The sequence below is a fragment of the Hypanus sabinus genome, chromosome 7, assembly GCF_030144855.1.
Source record: "Hypanus sabinus isolate sHypSab1 chromosome 7, sHypSab1.hap1, whole genome shotgun sequence".
Classification (NCBI taxonomy): Eukaryota; Metazoa; Chordata; class Chondrichthyes; order Myliobatiformes; family Dasyatidae; genus Hypanus; species Hypanus sabinus.
Window position 1 is genome coordinate 78811749 of NC_082712.1, and position 15518 is coordinate 78827266.

Below are 15518 nucleotides of genomic sequence, written 5' to 3' on the forward strand. Positions count from 1 at the left end.
TTCTTGCGCTGTTTGACGCTCGGAATCGAGGGAGGCGAGGATAAGGTAGCACAAGAGCAGTGAGATAACATTCCCCATTGATTAACAAATGAATACAATTACCATATCAGCCATTCTAAAGTGAAACAACGACGAGAGAAACACTTATCCGACAAAGAAGCATTCCTACTTGTAACAAACCAAAGAGGCCATTTTGAGTAACATACACAGGACATTGTACATAGGTTAAGGGTGAAAGGTGAAATGTTTAAGCGAATTTCTTCACTCAGAGGGTGGTGGGAGTGTGGATGTGGATTCCATTTTAACATCTAAAAGAAGTTTGGATATGTACGTGGATGAGAGAGGGCTGTGGTCCCGGTGCAGGTCGATGGCACTCGGTGGATCAGATCGACAAGGACAAAATGGACCAAAGAGCCTGCTTCTCTGTTGCAGTGCCTGTGCCATACGACTCATAAATTGTGAACCTCGTTGTTTTGCAGTAGCAGTATAGCACAAGACAAAAATAAAGTTATAAAATAAATAAATGGTGCAAAGGACGCAGGTTGTGAAAATGGCTGCTTCATTTAGTCACTATGTCCATTATGTCCTAAGCCAGCCATCGATCGCCCACTCCTAAATATCCCATTTAATTCCTCCCCACGTCTCCGCCAGCTCCATTCAGAACACCCCTTACCCCACACACTTCAAGAAAATAAAAACCCACAGATGCCAGAAATCTGAAATAAAACCAGGTCACGGCCAAAGCACTCAGCAAGCCAGGCAGCGCCTATGGAGAGAGAAGCTGAGGGACTGCGTCACGTTGAACAGTTGGTGGTGTTCTGAAGAGTCTTTCTGACCGGAACATAGAAATTTACAGCACATTACAGGCCCTTCGGCCCGCAACGTTATGCCGACCATGAAGCCTACTCTGGAGATTGCCTAGAATTTCCCTAGCACATAGCCCTCTATTTTTCTAAGCTTCATGTACCTATCTAAGAGACTCTTAAAAGGCCCTATCGTATCCACTTCCACCGCCACTGTCAGCAGTGCATTCCACGCACCCACCACTCTCTTTGTGACATCCCCTCGGTACCCATTTCTAAGCACCTTAAAACTATGCCCCTTGTAATGGCAACTGTTTCTCTCTCTCTGGATGCTGCCTGTTCCCAGCACCTTCTGTTCTGTTGACACTTTAATGAAGAGTATTTTAAAAACTTTGGGATCTTTGATAAATTCACTGAATGTACTTTGGTTGCATCCACAAAGAAAAAAAGAGTTAATGTTTCAAATGGGCAAACCTTTGAACAGCAGCTCACAAATCTGCAACTTTAATTCCTGTTCCTCTCTTCTTTTATGCTGCCTGACTACTGTGTGTTTCTGGCATTTCCAGTCTCTCATTGCTTTGTGCATCTGGAAGGTTCTGCTCTGGTCGGAGAGAGGTGCAGCCATGGCCCTGGTTAGCAGAGAGGGCAGGGTGATCTTCCCACAGCCAACTCAACAATCCAGCAGGGTTTTCAGATCCCAGTATTACACAGTGAACATCCCAGTAAACCAAGTGAGTTCAAGGTGAAGGGTGGGGAGGGATGCCCCTCCCCCTCCTCTCATTAAGAGCACCCACCCCCATGTCTCGGGAACCTCCTGACGCACCCAACCCACCTCCCCCAATGTGTCCACACTTACAGCTGCTGACAAACTACCTCAACTCTCCTTTGAAACAAGGTCTTGTCACTTGCTCAATTTCAGATAACCTACCTTTCCTGCTCGTGACAGAGCTGGCCAGTACTGTTGGAGCACCTTATACCCACAGTGCTAACTACATTTCAGTGCAGATGGTGCCCAACCAGAACTAATTTGTTTAGCATCCCACAGTTATAACATAGCATAGAGGTGTGACAGAGAACACGCCACACACACACATACACACACACACACCCTTGTTATTCTGCTGTCATTGTTGCATTTCAATGTCTTCCCCCAGTGTATTCTCATCATGGGTCCTAAACTTATCTGGTGCACTCAGTTTGACTTTATGGTGCCTCTCCCACTCTACATGGCAGAATATTCCACTTCTTTAGTAACTGGGATGTGTAAATTTGTATGTGTTGTTTCACTATAAGACCATAAGACATAGGAGCAGAATTGGGCCATTTGGCCCATTGAGTCTGTCCCACCATTTCATCATGGCTGATCCATTTCCCTCTCATCCCCAGTCCCCTGCCTACTCCCTGTATCCCTGCATGCCCTGGCCAACCTCTGCCTTAAATATACCCAATGACTTGGCCTCCACAGCTGCCTGTGGTAACAAGTTCCACAGATTCACCACTCTCTGGCTGAAGAAATTCTTCCTCATCTTGTTTGTACACTGCATTTAAGATAGTTACCTCTGTTTATTTTGCAATATGATTGTAACAGCATTGTGGGGTGAATCATATTCTAATTGATGTGTAGTCTAACTGAAGGTAGTATGTCCGAGTGTAAACTAAAGGAGCAGATTGTCCTCAGTAGGGGAGAGTGCTCAGGGCTGCCAGCAGTTCACTCTGGACAAAAATAGTATGGAGCCATTATTGTGCTTTCTGGTAGATTTTTTTTTGTAAATATTGGCAGGTTTCTTTTTACTATTTTTCCTAATTTTTTTGTAATTTTGATTTTTGACACACCTAATAAACCCTTGTACTCAAGCGCTAAGCAAGCCCAGCCATTTTTCCTGAGGTTATAACATGGAGCCTGAAGACCCATGCTGAACATTTTAGGAACAGCTTCTTCCCCCCCTACCCCACCAAACTATCCGATTTCCGAACTGTCCGTGAACACTACCTCGCTATTCCTCGTTTGCAAAATGTATTTATTTTTTAACCGAATAGTAATTCTACGCCTCGCTCTGTACCACTGTTGCCATACAACTGACTTCCCAATAAACGTCAGTGATAATAAACCGGACTCTGTTTCCGATACAACCAACTGAACCTTTAACTCTGTCTCTCCAAACATTTTCCAGCTCAGTTCAGGATTCCCGGCATCTGCAAATCTTTATGCCTTCCCAATACGCTTCAGCCGCCTGCATTCATCTCTCATTTGGCTTGGCACCCACGTTCCTGGGAAGTGCCTCTATGTTGTTTTTGTTGGAGGGGGGCTATATAAAGCTGGGGTTGCTGTTGACCCTGGACTCCCTCCTAACTGTGGCCTCTCTGTTGGTGGTTCAATTGCACATGCGTTGAAGGCTGGAAAATTGGCCGTCTATAAATGCCCAACTGTCTACTGCTCACTGGGAGGAATAAAAAAAAATCTCCTTGTAAATAACTGTCAGATTGTTAAAATTAAACATATCTGTGGCAGGAGGATTGGAATTAGAATGATGGTTGGCTAAAAAAAATCCCTGCGGCTTCTCTCTCATCCCCCTCTCTCGGCTAAACATAGTTACCGCAGAGCTATTAAAAGGATCTGTCTCGGAGAAGGGAGGAGTTTTCAAATGGTTGGGAGATGTTGTTCTGTGGAGCAGTGGATCAGGTAGCCCATTGCTCATCTTGAACCTTTGAGGCAATTCACTCCCCTTGCCTCCTTCCCCTCCCCCTCCCCCCAGGTGAGACCTTGTCTGCTCTCTGCTGAGTTCAAAACTCTCTCTGGGAACCACTGAGCTCTTGGTAGTGGGGAGTAATTCGGACCACCACCCAACCTCGCTCTCTCTCCCCCCCTCCCCTTCATCAGTGTCGGTGCTGAATGCGGAGGGTTGTGGGTTCAACCCCAGTATAGAGACGATGCCGCTATAAAAAAGTTAAGGAGGCTGGAGGGGGAGGAAGTGAGGGATGTATGGGAATTGAACTGAGGGCTGGGTCTGACGTCCCAGTAGAGCGGATGGGAGGCGCTGGGTGGGTGCAAGGGAGAGAGCAGGGGAGAAGGGAAATGCTCTCCATCCATTCACTGGGTCATCCCAGCAGGGTGGTGGGAATACAGTTTGAGAGAGGGAGGAGGGGGGAAGAGAGGGGGAGGAGCGAGTGGGGGAGGGGAGGAAGGTGGAGGGGCGTGGGGGAGGGGATGGGGCGGGGTGTGGGTGAGGGGAGGGAAGGGGGAGGGGTGAGTGGGTGAGGGGAGGGAAGGGGGAGGGGTGAGTGGGTGAGGGGAGGGAAGGGGAGGGGTGTGGGGTGAGGGGAGGGAAGGGGGAGGGGTGTGGGGTGAGGGGAGGGGCGTGGGGTGAGGGAAGGGGGAGGGGCGAATGGGGTGAGGGGAGGGATGGGGAGGGGCGGGGTGAGGGGAGGGGGAGGGGCGAATGGGGTGAGGGGAGGGGAGGGGGAGGGGCGTGGGGTGAGGGGAGGAGGGGTGAGGGGGAGAGCAGAGGAGAAGGGTAATTCTCTCCATCCATTCACTGGGTCATCCCAACAGGGTGCTGGGAATACAGTTTGAGAGAGGGAGGAGGGGGGAAGAGAGGGGGAGAAGCGAGTGGGGGAGGGGAGGGGAGGGGAGGAAGGGGGTGGGGTGAGGGGTGGGGGAGGGGAGGAAGGTGGAGGGGCGTGGGGGAGGGGATGGGGCGGGGTGAGTGGGTGAGGGGAGGGAAGGGGGAGGGGTGTGGGGTGAGGTGTGAGGGGAGGGAAGGGGGAGGGAAGGGGGAGGGGTGTGGGGGAGGGGAGGAAGGTGGAGGGGCGTGGGGAGGGGGCGGGGTGAGCAGGTGAGGGGGAGGGGTGAGGGGAGGGGCGTGGGGTGAGGGGAGGGAAGGGGGAGGGGCGAGTGGGGTGAGGGGAGGGAAGGGGAGGGGCGAGTGGGGTGAGGGGAGGAGGGGTGAGGGGGAGAGCAGAGGAGAAGGGTAATTCTCTCCATCCATTCACTGGGTCATCCCAACAGGGTGCTGGGAATACAGTTTGAGGGGGTGGAGAGAGGGATGAGGAAGGGGCGAGGGGGAGGAAGGAGGAGGGATGGTGGGACAGGGTGGGGGAGAGGAGGAGCGGGGGAAGGAGTGGGGAGATTGGAGGGACAGGGAGCTACTGAGGAAGAAGTCCAGGCAAACATAAACAGAGAGTGTGTGTGTGTACACACAGCGATCCACACACACACAGATATACAACGTATATGCAAACACACCGATGCACTGCAGTACACACACACACACTGCAATACAGAGAGACTGCGAGAGCCGGCTGCAGACGCGTTTGTCAGCACGTCCCCGGGTGGCCTTGTTCAAACTCCGCCTACCTCGGTACAAGTGCTGCAGAGGAACCCCGTCGCCGGCTAGGTGGGGAGGGTGCCCGGGCGGGGGAGTGGCGGGTTACGGTGAATCGGGGGCAGCACCCGACACCTTACCCGACACAAACAGTCCACCGGCTCCTGCCCGTTGCCAGGCAACCCCAATCCAGCGCAGCTCAGCTGCCTGTAATTCCCGTGCAAATCCGACACAGCTCCGGCTTCGGAATACCAAGTCCAGACCTCTTAAAGGGACAGTCCACACAACAGCAGTGCAGTCTCTTCCCAGTTGTGAGGCAAAGTCGGTGCAGGACCGTCTAACTGCACCGCAAATGGATGAGAACTGGGGTTGCGTTCGTAATGTCGCATGAACCGAGATACATTGTCTTTCATACTGTTCCCAGTGGACACAGCTCTGCTCATCACGTAAACCAGCTTCCCCTCCATCTGTCTCACATTTCTCGCTCTCTCAATAAAGTGGCCAATCTATTGAAAGAGCCCACCCACCCCGGCCGGACACCCTCCTCTCCCAACGAGCAGAAGGTACAAAAAAAGCTGATAGCACGTTCCACCGGCCTCAGGGACAGCTTCTATCCCACTGTTATCAGACAATTGAACAGACCGCTCTCACCATAAGGTAACCCTGACATCACGATCTACCCCGCTATGATCTTGCCCCTTATTGTTGACCTGCACTGCACTTTCTCTGTAGCTGTTACACTCTACTCTGCATTCTGCATTACACAACGCACTGTGCAATGATTTGCTCTGTACAACCATATGCAAGATGAGCTCTTCACCGTACCTGAGTATATGAGTCGAAAGTAAACCGAGACTACTACGTGGTGCATTGAGATTAAACTCGGCTGCCCGTAACTGCGTGGGTTTCGTCCCGCGGTCCAGAGACACAGCAATTGTTATGCCCTCACTGTTTTGCCCTCACTTCAAAACAACAAATTTCATGACAGGTGGCAGTGATAATTAGGCTTAACTCACACAAAATCTTAGAAGAAAGCAGGTCAGGCAGCAACTTCAGTCTGCTGTTAGTCAACATACTAGGCCGGGATCCTACCTCAGGACAGGAAAAGAAGGGGGCAGAAGCAGAGTAAGGTCTGGGGAGGGGGAGCTGTGCAGGACGGCAGGTGATCTGTGGTAGCTAGCCTGGGTGAGTACATGGCCAAAGAGTAGGAGGACAGCAGAGATGGCAGAGGGAGCACACTGAACTCCCGTCGAAGAGAAGATATCAACTTCCTCAGGGTAGGCTTCACTCGAAGAGGCTTTACAGTGGAGTATAAGATTTCCAGCATCTGCCGACGTTCTTGTGTTAAAGATCTGCTGTGCTTCTGCGATCTCGATGGGCTGAATGGTCTTACTGTCTATGGTATGGGCATCTTCAAGGATATTCCCCAAGCGTCATTCTAATTCTCCTCCATAGACGCTGCTTGACCTGCTGAGTTACTCCAGCATTTTGTGTGTGTCACTCAAGATTTCCAGGGTCTGCAGAATCCTGTGTTTATAACACACCCGATGAAAGTGCTGTCCGACCATCCAGCCCAGTGGATCACTGCTCGGCAGAAAGCGTTGCTGAACACGTGATGGGGGGTTCTGTCTCTCTCCCTGTGGCTGGGCCGCACGCAAAGTGACCACAAGCTTTTGCTCTGCGCTTGTGAGTGATCCGTTCAGGTTGGTGCCCCTTGGGTCGTCACGGCTCCCCATCGAACAGCCCAGCGACGGTGGCACCTGAACCAGGTGCTCTGGGCAAGTGAATGTTCCCATGCAGATGCAGCCAGCTGCCTGGAGAGGCTGTGCTTTGCCCTCGGGCATCCAGGGGCACATTGTAGTCCTCAGCGATGGACGGCGTCAGGGAATAACAAACTCGAGCTGCTGCAGCCCAGCTCCCCAAACCCATCGGGTCACAGTTCATGCAAAACTTCAGAGATCAGGCAAGTGTATGAGGAGCATTTGATGGCTCTGGGCCCAGAAATGAAAGGGTTAACACACGGAGGAGTGTTTGATGGCTCTGGGCCCAGAAATGAAAGGGTTAACACATGGAGGAGTGTTTGACGGCTCTGGGCCTGTACTCGCTGGAGTTTAGAAGAGTGAGAGGAAATCTCATTGGAACTTATGAAATACTGAAAGGCCCAGACAGAGTGGATGGGGAGAGGACGTATCCTCCTGTATAGTGAGTCCTAGGATCAGACGTCACAGCTTCAGAATAAAGGGACATCTATTTAGAACACAGATGAGGCAGAATTTCTTTAGCCAGATGTCAGTGAATCTGTGGAATTCATTGGGTCTATTTAAAGAGGAGATTGACAGGTTCTTGGCTAGTCAGGGCATCAAAGGTTATGGGGAGAATAGGGTTGAGGGGGATAATAAATCAGCTATGATGGGATGGTGGAGCAGACTCGATGGGCCAAATGGCCTAATTCTGCTCCTGTGTCTTACGGTAACCAATGAGCACTGAGGACATGCCAGTAACACACAGAGATATGGGGCTACATCAAACATACAAGACAAACACACTACAAAAGACACAACGTGCCGACAGCCCTCTGCCTCGAGCTCTGGGCCTGTAATGCAGCTGCAAGTCAGCTGCTCTTTGCACCTGTGCATACATGTACTTGTGCACGCGACAGTAAACTCCACTTTTACTTAGAGGAAGCTCTGTAGTTAAAAAAAAGAACCAATCCCATTGCCGTTGGCCGCCTGCCCAGTCGTCTTGACATGGGAGCAGCCAGCTACAGGCTTGTGGAGTCATATAGCCGGGGAACAGGCCACTCAGCCCAACTCCTTCATGCCAGCCAAGATGCCTTCCTCAGCTGGTCTCCTGGCCTGTTTTTGGCCTAAATTCCTCTAAATGTCCAGTCCTTTTTACCTGTCCAAATGTCTCTGTAATTGGATCCGCCTCTACCTCTTCCTTTGGCAGCTCATTCCATTCCCAAATCTGTGTGGCAAAGTTGTCCCTTGGGCCACTTTTCAAATCTTGCCCCTCTCTCTGTAAACCAGTGCCCTCTTCTTATCTGTCTCTGTCCCATTCTCTGCCTGTCTGCCTCCCCGCCTCTCCATCCCACAGCCCAGCTCTACTCCGGAAGGACCTGACAAGCTGTTACGCACATGGATCCGGTGAGTCCCCGAGAGGACCACTGAACAGTCCGGCCCAGGGTTCTCCCGGAGACCACACCGGTCTCCCCCATGTGCTGCAGTTTTCTCCCACGTCCCGAGTGCGGGGAAGAAAATTACCCCCCTGATGTGTGGGTGAGGGGAAGAATCTGGGGCCATCAGTAGGAATCAAGCGGATTCAGTATCAGTGGGTTCTTGATGAGACGGTGCTGAACAGCCTTTCCCACAATGGCTGATACTCCTTCCCCTGGGAGAGCAGAGGGTGGGGGTGAGGAGCCTGTGTGTGGCAGCAAGACAAATAAGGAGAGGCTGTAGTTTACCCCCCTCCCCACCGAGGTGCCCAAACATTCTGACACAATTCTTTCTGCAGTCGAGCACCTGCCTCAGCCCTCGGGGCAGTTGTTCTCTCACATGTGACCTTACACACCACTGATTGTTCTCCAGCCCTTTAACCTCTTCCACTCACCAACTCTCACCTCAGCATCTCATCCCAGAGCCTCTCCCCATCCACCTTCCCCCTCACCTATCACCTACCAACGTCTCACTGCATCCGTTCTTCCCCACCTACCCATCCGCCCTCTCACCTATCACCTCCCAACGTCTCACTGCATCCACCTGCCCACTCACCTGGTCCCACCTATCACCTGCCACCTGTACCCGTCTCCTGCCTTCTTCCATTCCAGTCCAAAAGAAGGGTCACAACCTGAAACTTCGACTGTTTATTCACCTCCATGGATGCTGCCTGACTTGCTGAAGCCCTTCAGCATTGAGTCTGTGGTGAGGAAGGCAAATGCAATGTTAGCATTCATTTTGAGAGGGCGAGAACGTAAAAGCAAGGATGTAATGTTGAGGCTTTATAAAGCACTGATGAGGCCTCACTTGGAGTATTGTGAGCAGTTTTGAGCCCCTTATCTTTGAAAGGATGCACTGACGTTGGAGAGGGATCAAAGAAGGTTCATGAAAATAATTCCAGGATTGAAAGGGCTATCATATGAGGAGTGTTTGATGGCTCTGGGCCTGTACTCACTGGAATTCAGAAGAATGATTGAAATCTATTGAATGTCGAAAGGCCTGGATAGAGTGGATGTGGACAGGGTATTTCTGGGGTGTCTAGGACCAGAGGACACAGCCTCGGAAGAGAGGCATGTCCTTTTAGAATGGTGACGAGGAGAAATTTCTTTAGCCAGAGAGTGGTGAATTTGTGAAATTCGTTGCCACAGAAGGCTGTGGAGGGCGAGCCATTGGGTATATTTAAGGCAAAAGTTGATAAGATTCTTGATTAGTCAGGACACGAAGCGAATACAGAGAGAAGGCAGGAGATTTGGGCCGAGAGGAAAAATGGATCAGTCATGGTGAATTGGGGGAACCAAATGGCCTAATTCTGCTCCTGTATCTCATTACGAACAGGAGAAAATCTGCAGATGCTGGAAATCCAAAGCAACTCGCACAAAACGCTGGAGGAACTCAGCAGGCCAGGCAGCGTCTATGGAAAAGAGTAAAGAGTCGAGGTCTCGGGCCGAGACCCTTCATCAGGACCGGAAGAAGAGTGAGAAGGTGGGGGGGGGGGGAAGAGAGGAGTAAGTGCAAGGTGGTAGGTGATAAGAGAAACCGGGAGGGGGGAGGGGTGAAGTAACGAGTTGGCAAGTTGATTGGCCATTCCCATTCCGACATGTCAGTCCAAGGCCTTCTCTGAGGCTGGAGGAACAACACTTTATATTCCGTCTGGGTAGACTATGATCTGATGGCATGAACATCAGTTTTTCACTTTTCATGTAATTACCCCCCTCACCTTTCCCCATTCCCATCTCTCATCTTATTTCCTTTCCTGCCCATCTCCTCCCCCTTCTTCCATGGGTTTCTGCACTTTCGTACAGATTCCCCTTTCTCTCTTTCACCAATCGACTTTTCAAATCTGTACTTCGCCCCTCCCCCTCTCCTGGCTTCACCCATCACCCACTACCTGGTGCTTTTCCTTCCCCTCCTCCACCTTCTTACTCTGACTTCCCACCTTTTCTCGGCCCGAAACGTGACTGTTCGCTCTTTTCTGTAGGCACTACCCGGTCTTATGGCCACTTTGTGTGAGGCGCTCAAGGGTTTCTAGCATCTGCAGGATCTCTCGTGTTCCCGTTGTAAAGGAACCTGCGGACGGTCCATGCTTCTGTAGATAGAAACATAGAAAATAGGTGCAGGAGTAGGCCATTCGGCCCTTCGAGCCTGCACCGCCATTCAGTATGACCATGGCTGATCATCCAACTCAGAACCCTGTACCTGCTTTCTCTATATCTAACTTCCTCTTAAATATAACCAGTGAACTGGCCTCAACTGTTTCCTGTGGCAGAGAATTCCACAGATTCACCACTCTCTGTGTGAAGAAGTTTTTCCTCATCTCGGTCCTAAAAGGCTTCCCCTTTATCCTTAAACTGTGACCCCTCGTTCTGGACTTCCCCAACATCGGAAACAATCTTCCTGCATCTAGCCTGTCCAATCCCTTCAGAATTTTATACGTTTCAATAAGATCCCCCCTCAATCTTCTAAATTCCAGTGAGTATAAGCCTAGTCGATCCAGTCTTTCTTCATATGAAAGTCCTGCCATCCCAGGAATCAATCTGGTGAACCTTCTCTGTACTCCCTCTATGGCAAGAATGTCTTTCCTCAGATTAGGGGACCAAAACTGCACACAATATTCTAGGTGCGGTCTCACCAAGGCTTTGTACAACTGCAGTAGAACCTCCCTGCTCCTGTACTCAAATCCCTTTGCTATGAATGCCAACATACCATTTGCCTTTTTCACCACCTGCTGTACCTGCATGCCCACCTTCAATGACTGGTGTACAATGATACCCAGGTCTTGTTGTAATGTAATGTTGGATTGTAATGTCCACTGCGCACCCCCCCCAGCCCCCCCAAACTTCCCCTTCGCCCGAGACGTTGCAATTAGAACTTCTGCAGCCTGCTGAGAGATCTCAGCAGAGATAACAATCACACCGGCAGGCTTGTTAAATACCATCTGATCTGTTCACACCACACCAATTAACAAAGGGAGTTGGTGTGAAAATCAGATAATTTAATTATCTAAAACACTGCAGCCAATTAATTTTCCTGGGGGCCTCAGCATCTCTGGCGATACTTTGCCCAAGTTGTATCAGAGATAAGTCACCAGTTTACCGCATAGAGCTGACATTTAATAAGTCACCCAGTTAATGAGGGAAAACTTTTCAGAAAGCCTCTTCTCGAAGGGAGGCTTTGAATATTTTAATGATGGATGGTAAGGGGTGTGAGGATACTGAACTGGTATTCAGAATTGTATCAGGATCAGGTTATTGCTGACTTGTAGATTGTGAAATTTATTGTTTTGTGGCAGCAGGACATTCCTAAAACATAAAAACTCTATAAATAACTAAAAAATGCAAAATAACTGGATTAACTAGGCAGTGGTAAACATGGGGAAGTCTGCAGATGCTGGAAATCCAAAGCAACGCACACAAAATGCTGGAGGAACTCAGCAGGCCAGGCAGCACCTATGGAAATGAATAAAAAGTCAACGTTTCAGGCTGAGACCCTTCTTCAGGACTGAGAAGGAAGGGGGAAAGATTGTGAAATAATTGGATGAACTAAGCATAGACCAGAGTGCAAGAACAGGCTTTACATCACTTCCCCTGCGAGGGTCAGAGAGGGGTGGAAAGGGGACGCATGCGGCTCTGCAGATCTCGTGCAGGACACATAAAATCCTGATGAAGGGTCTCAGCCCGAAACGTCGACTGCACTTCTTCCTATAGATGCTGCCTGGCCTGTAGCGTTCCACCAGCATTTTGTGTGTGTTACACAAAATCCTTTCTCCGCAGGTGAGGCGACACTGACGGAGGGGAATAAATAGTTGATATTTCAGACCAAGACCCATTACCGGGGCATTCCCAGCCTGGAATGTCAACTGTCCATTCCCTCCTCCTCCCCACAGATGCTATCTGACTCAGTGTTTATATTGCTTATTTTTACTTATTTCGAGATACAGCACAGAAAAGGCCCTCTTGATCAACCCGGACGACCCTGACTTAACCCGAGCCTAATCGCAGGACAACTTGCAACGACCAATTGACCTCCTTTGGACTGTGGGAGGAAACTGGAGCAGACGAGGGAACCGCATGCTTTCCATGGGGAGGACGTTCAGAGGACGCTGGAACTGAACTCCTGAGCTGTAATAGCAATGCATCAACCTCCACGTTACCGTTTTGCCCATGTTGCTAAGAAACGGGAGCAGGCTGCCTACTCAAGGGGCAGGGGCAGTGTGCACCCAGCCTGCCTCTCCACCCCCCTCCCATGCCCCCTTTCACAGTGGAACTCTCCTTATCAATCTGAGATGTATAGAGCCCCATTAAAACTGCCCATCACTGCCAGAGCAAAAATCCTTCTGCCGACCTTCCTCAGTGTTTGCTTCACAACATTAACTTAGAATCATGGTGTCATAGAGCGCCTCAGCGCAGAAACAGGCCATTCCTCCCATCTTGTCTATTCTAGCTTGGTTTTCTACCTATCACATCTACCCACACCTGGACTATAGCCGTCCAAACAACTCTCATCCATGTACCTATCAAACTCCTCTTTGATGTTACAATTGAATCTGCATCCACCATTTCTGCTTGTTCCACACTCTCCCCCTCAGTTTCTCCGTGGATAGCTGACATTTCACCCTACATCTATGACCTCTAGTTGTAGTCTCACACAAAGCAGGGGAAAAGCTTGCAAACTTCCATCCTTTCTATCTGCCTCATCATTTTGTTCAAAGTACGTGTACGTCAACACATACAACCCTGGGATTCACTTTCCTCAATAAATCTTTGGAATAATAATCAGGGAAAGGCTGCCCAACCAGCCTGTTCAGCCAGAGTGCAGAAGACAACAAACTGTGCAAATAGGAGGGAAAAAAATATCAAGAATGTGAGATGAAGAGTCATAAAGAGGGAGTCCCATAGGTTGTGGGAACAGTTCAATGATGGGGCAAGTGAAGTAGAGTGGTTCAAGAGCCTGATGGTTGAGGGGTAATAACTGTTCCTGAACCTGGTGGTGGGGCCTGAGGCTCCTGATGGCAGCAGCAAGAAGAGAGCACGTCCTGTGTGGTGGGAGTCCGTGATGATGGATGCTGCTTTCCTACATCAGTGATGAGGAGGGCTTTACCCGTGAGGAGGGCTGGACCGTATCCATTACTTTTTACTTTCTGTAGGGTTTCCGCTACAGGCTGTGATGCAACCAGTCAATATACTCTCCACTACACATCTACAGAAGTCTCTCAAAATTTTAGGTGTCATGATGAATCTCCACAAACCCTGGAGAAAGTAGAGGTGCTGTTGTGCTTTCTTCGCAAGTGCACTTATATGATCTTCTCTTATTCTCCCATGTTTCACCCCTCTCCCAGTGGCTCCTTTTCCTCACTCTGTAACTCACAGATGAAATTATCCCAAGGCAGTTGTGACTCAGACGAGCAAAGCTCCCTCAGCTTTAATCCAGGGTTTATAACTGGCCTCATTTTCTCTTTGCAGCCTGACACAGGGTCACAATGACCACCTTTATCTCAATGTCAGCAGATTGGAATAGCTGGCCACTGATCTCAGGAAGCAGGATGGGGTACGTACTCCTCTTTGTATCAGTGGTGCCGAGGTGAAGGTGATTGACAGCTTCAGGTTCCAAGGTGTGAACATCACCAATACCCCATCTTGGCCCAAACATATTCACATTACAGCCAAGGAAGTTCACCGATGGTTCTACTTCCTCAGGAAATGTAGGTGGTCTGGCAAACATCTCTCCACCATAGAAAACATTCAATTCGTACGGCAACTGGTCCGCCCGAGATCACAAGAAACTGCAGAGTTATGGACACAGCTTGGAAACCAGCCTCCCCTCCATGGATTCTGTCCACACTTTTTGCCACCTTAAGCAGCCGACTTAATAAAAAACCCCTCCCATCTCAGTCATTCTCTCTTATCCCCCCTCCCACTGGGCAGAAGATACAAATGTTTGAAAGCATGCACCACCAGGCTTAAGGACAGCTTTTATCCTGCTGTTATGGGAATCGCATGCTAAAGGTGACTTTGTGACCTCACAAGCTGTCTTGTTATGACTTTGAACTTTATTGTCTACCTACATTGCACTTTCTCTGTAACTGTAACACTTTATTCTGCGTCCTGTTATTGCTTTCCATTGCACTGGCTCAGTGCACTGATGTGCTGGATTAAGATGGCACTGATAGGTGGTGACTGTGCGCTGCTCTGACAGGAATCGTCAAATATTCCCACTTAGGGTGACTCAGATGAAGTCCACAGAAGCAGCCATGGGCACTTCAGCAAGCACCATCATTTTAAGACCTTTAAAATATCTATTGACACTCAAAATCCCGGACTGCAGACTCAGGTCGCAAGTGCAGTTGCCCTTTAAGAAAACAGATATGGGGAACGGCGCACCAGTCTACAGATACAATTGAAGCCCCCACCACTGACTATCCTGCTGGTGAATCAAACTGAAGACCTCCGAGCAAGATTGCTATACCAGAGGAACATCATGGACTGCTGCGTATTCGGCTTTACGGAAACATGGCTCACACTGACGCAGCGCTGCAAACTGACGGCTTCACTATTCTCCGCAAACACAAAGCAGCTCTGTCTTTTGAAGTCAGAGGAGGTAAGGTAGGCTTTATGATTAACTTATTGCGGTGCACAAACGTTGCGGTTCTGACTGTCCTGCTCACCCGTCCATATCATCTAGCAGTCTAACGTCATCCATTTTATCTGTAGAGGGATCTTCTGCCATCGTCCTGGTGGCGTTGTACCTGAGGCCAACGTCAGGCAGGCTCTGGAAGAACTAAGCAATGTAATCAGCAGGCACGAAATGGCGCACTCACTGTCATTATGGGGGATTTCAACCAGGCCAGCTTGAAGAAGTCCCTGACCAACTAGCACCAACGTATCCCCTGTGGAACCAGAGGACCCAAGACGCTTGACCATCGTTACACCACCATCTAGAACACTTAGGTGCCATCTCACGCCCACACTTTGGAAAGTCCAATCATCTGGCTGTACTTCCACTCCCAGTGGATAGGCAGAGACTAAAGAAGACAAGAAGGTATGGACAAGGGAGGTGGAGGGGTGCTTTGATTCAGTGGACTGGACAACACTTAGGGACTAATCTGAATCTGAATGAATATGCCACCATTGTCACCAATTTCATCAATACCTGTGTGGATGAGTGTGTGTCTTCGAGAACAT

At 49.8% G+C, this 15518-nt stretch overlaps 1 protein-coding gene across 2 annotated transcripts in view; it reads right to left on the reverse strand.

Annotated features, from left to right (window-relative positions):
• The window catches only part of LOC132396894 (lysine-specific demethylase 6B-like), a 245230-nt gene that overhangs the window by 150755 nt on the left and 78957 nt on the right, over positions 1 to 15518 (reverse strand). The window contains exon 1 of one of the 2 annotated variants that reach the window (XM_059974952.1): positions 5266 to 5322. The exons of the other annotated variant lie outside the window; for it this stretch is intronic. The gene's annotated coding sequence lies outside the window, so the exon portion shown is untranslated. Of the gene's footprint in view, positions 1 to 5265; positions 5323 to 15518 lie in introns of those variants that run through there. 2 annotated transcript variants of the gene reach the window in all.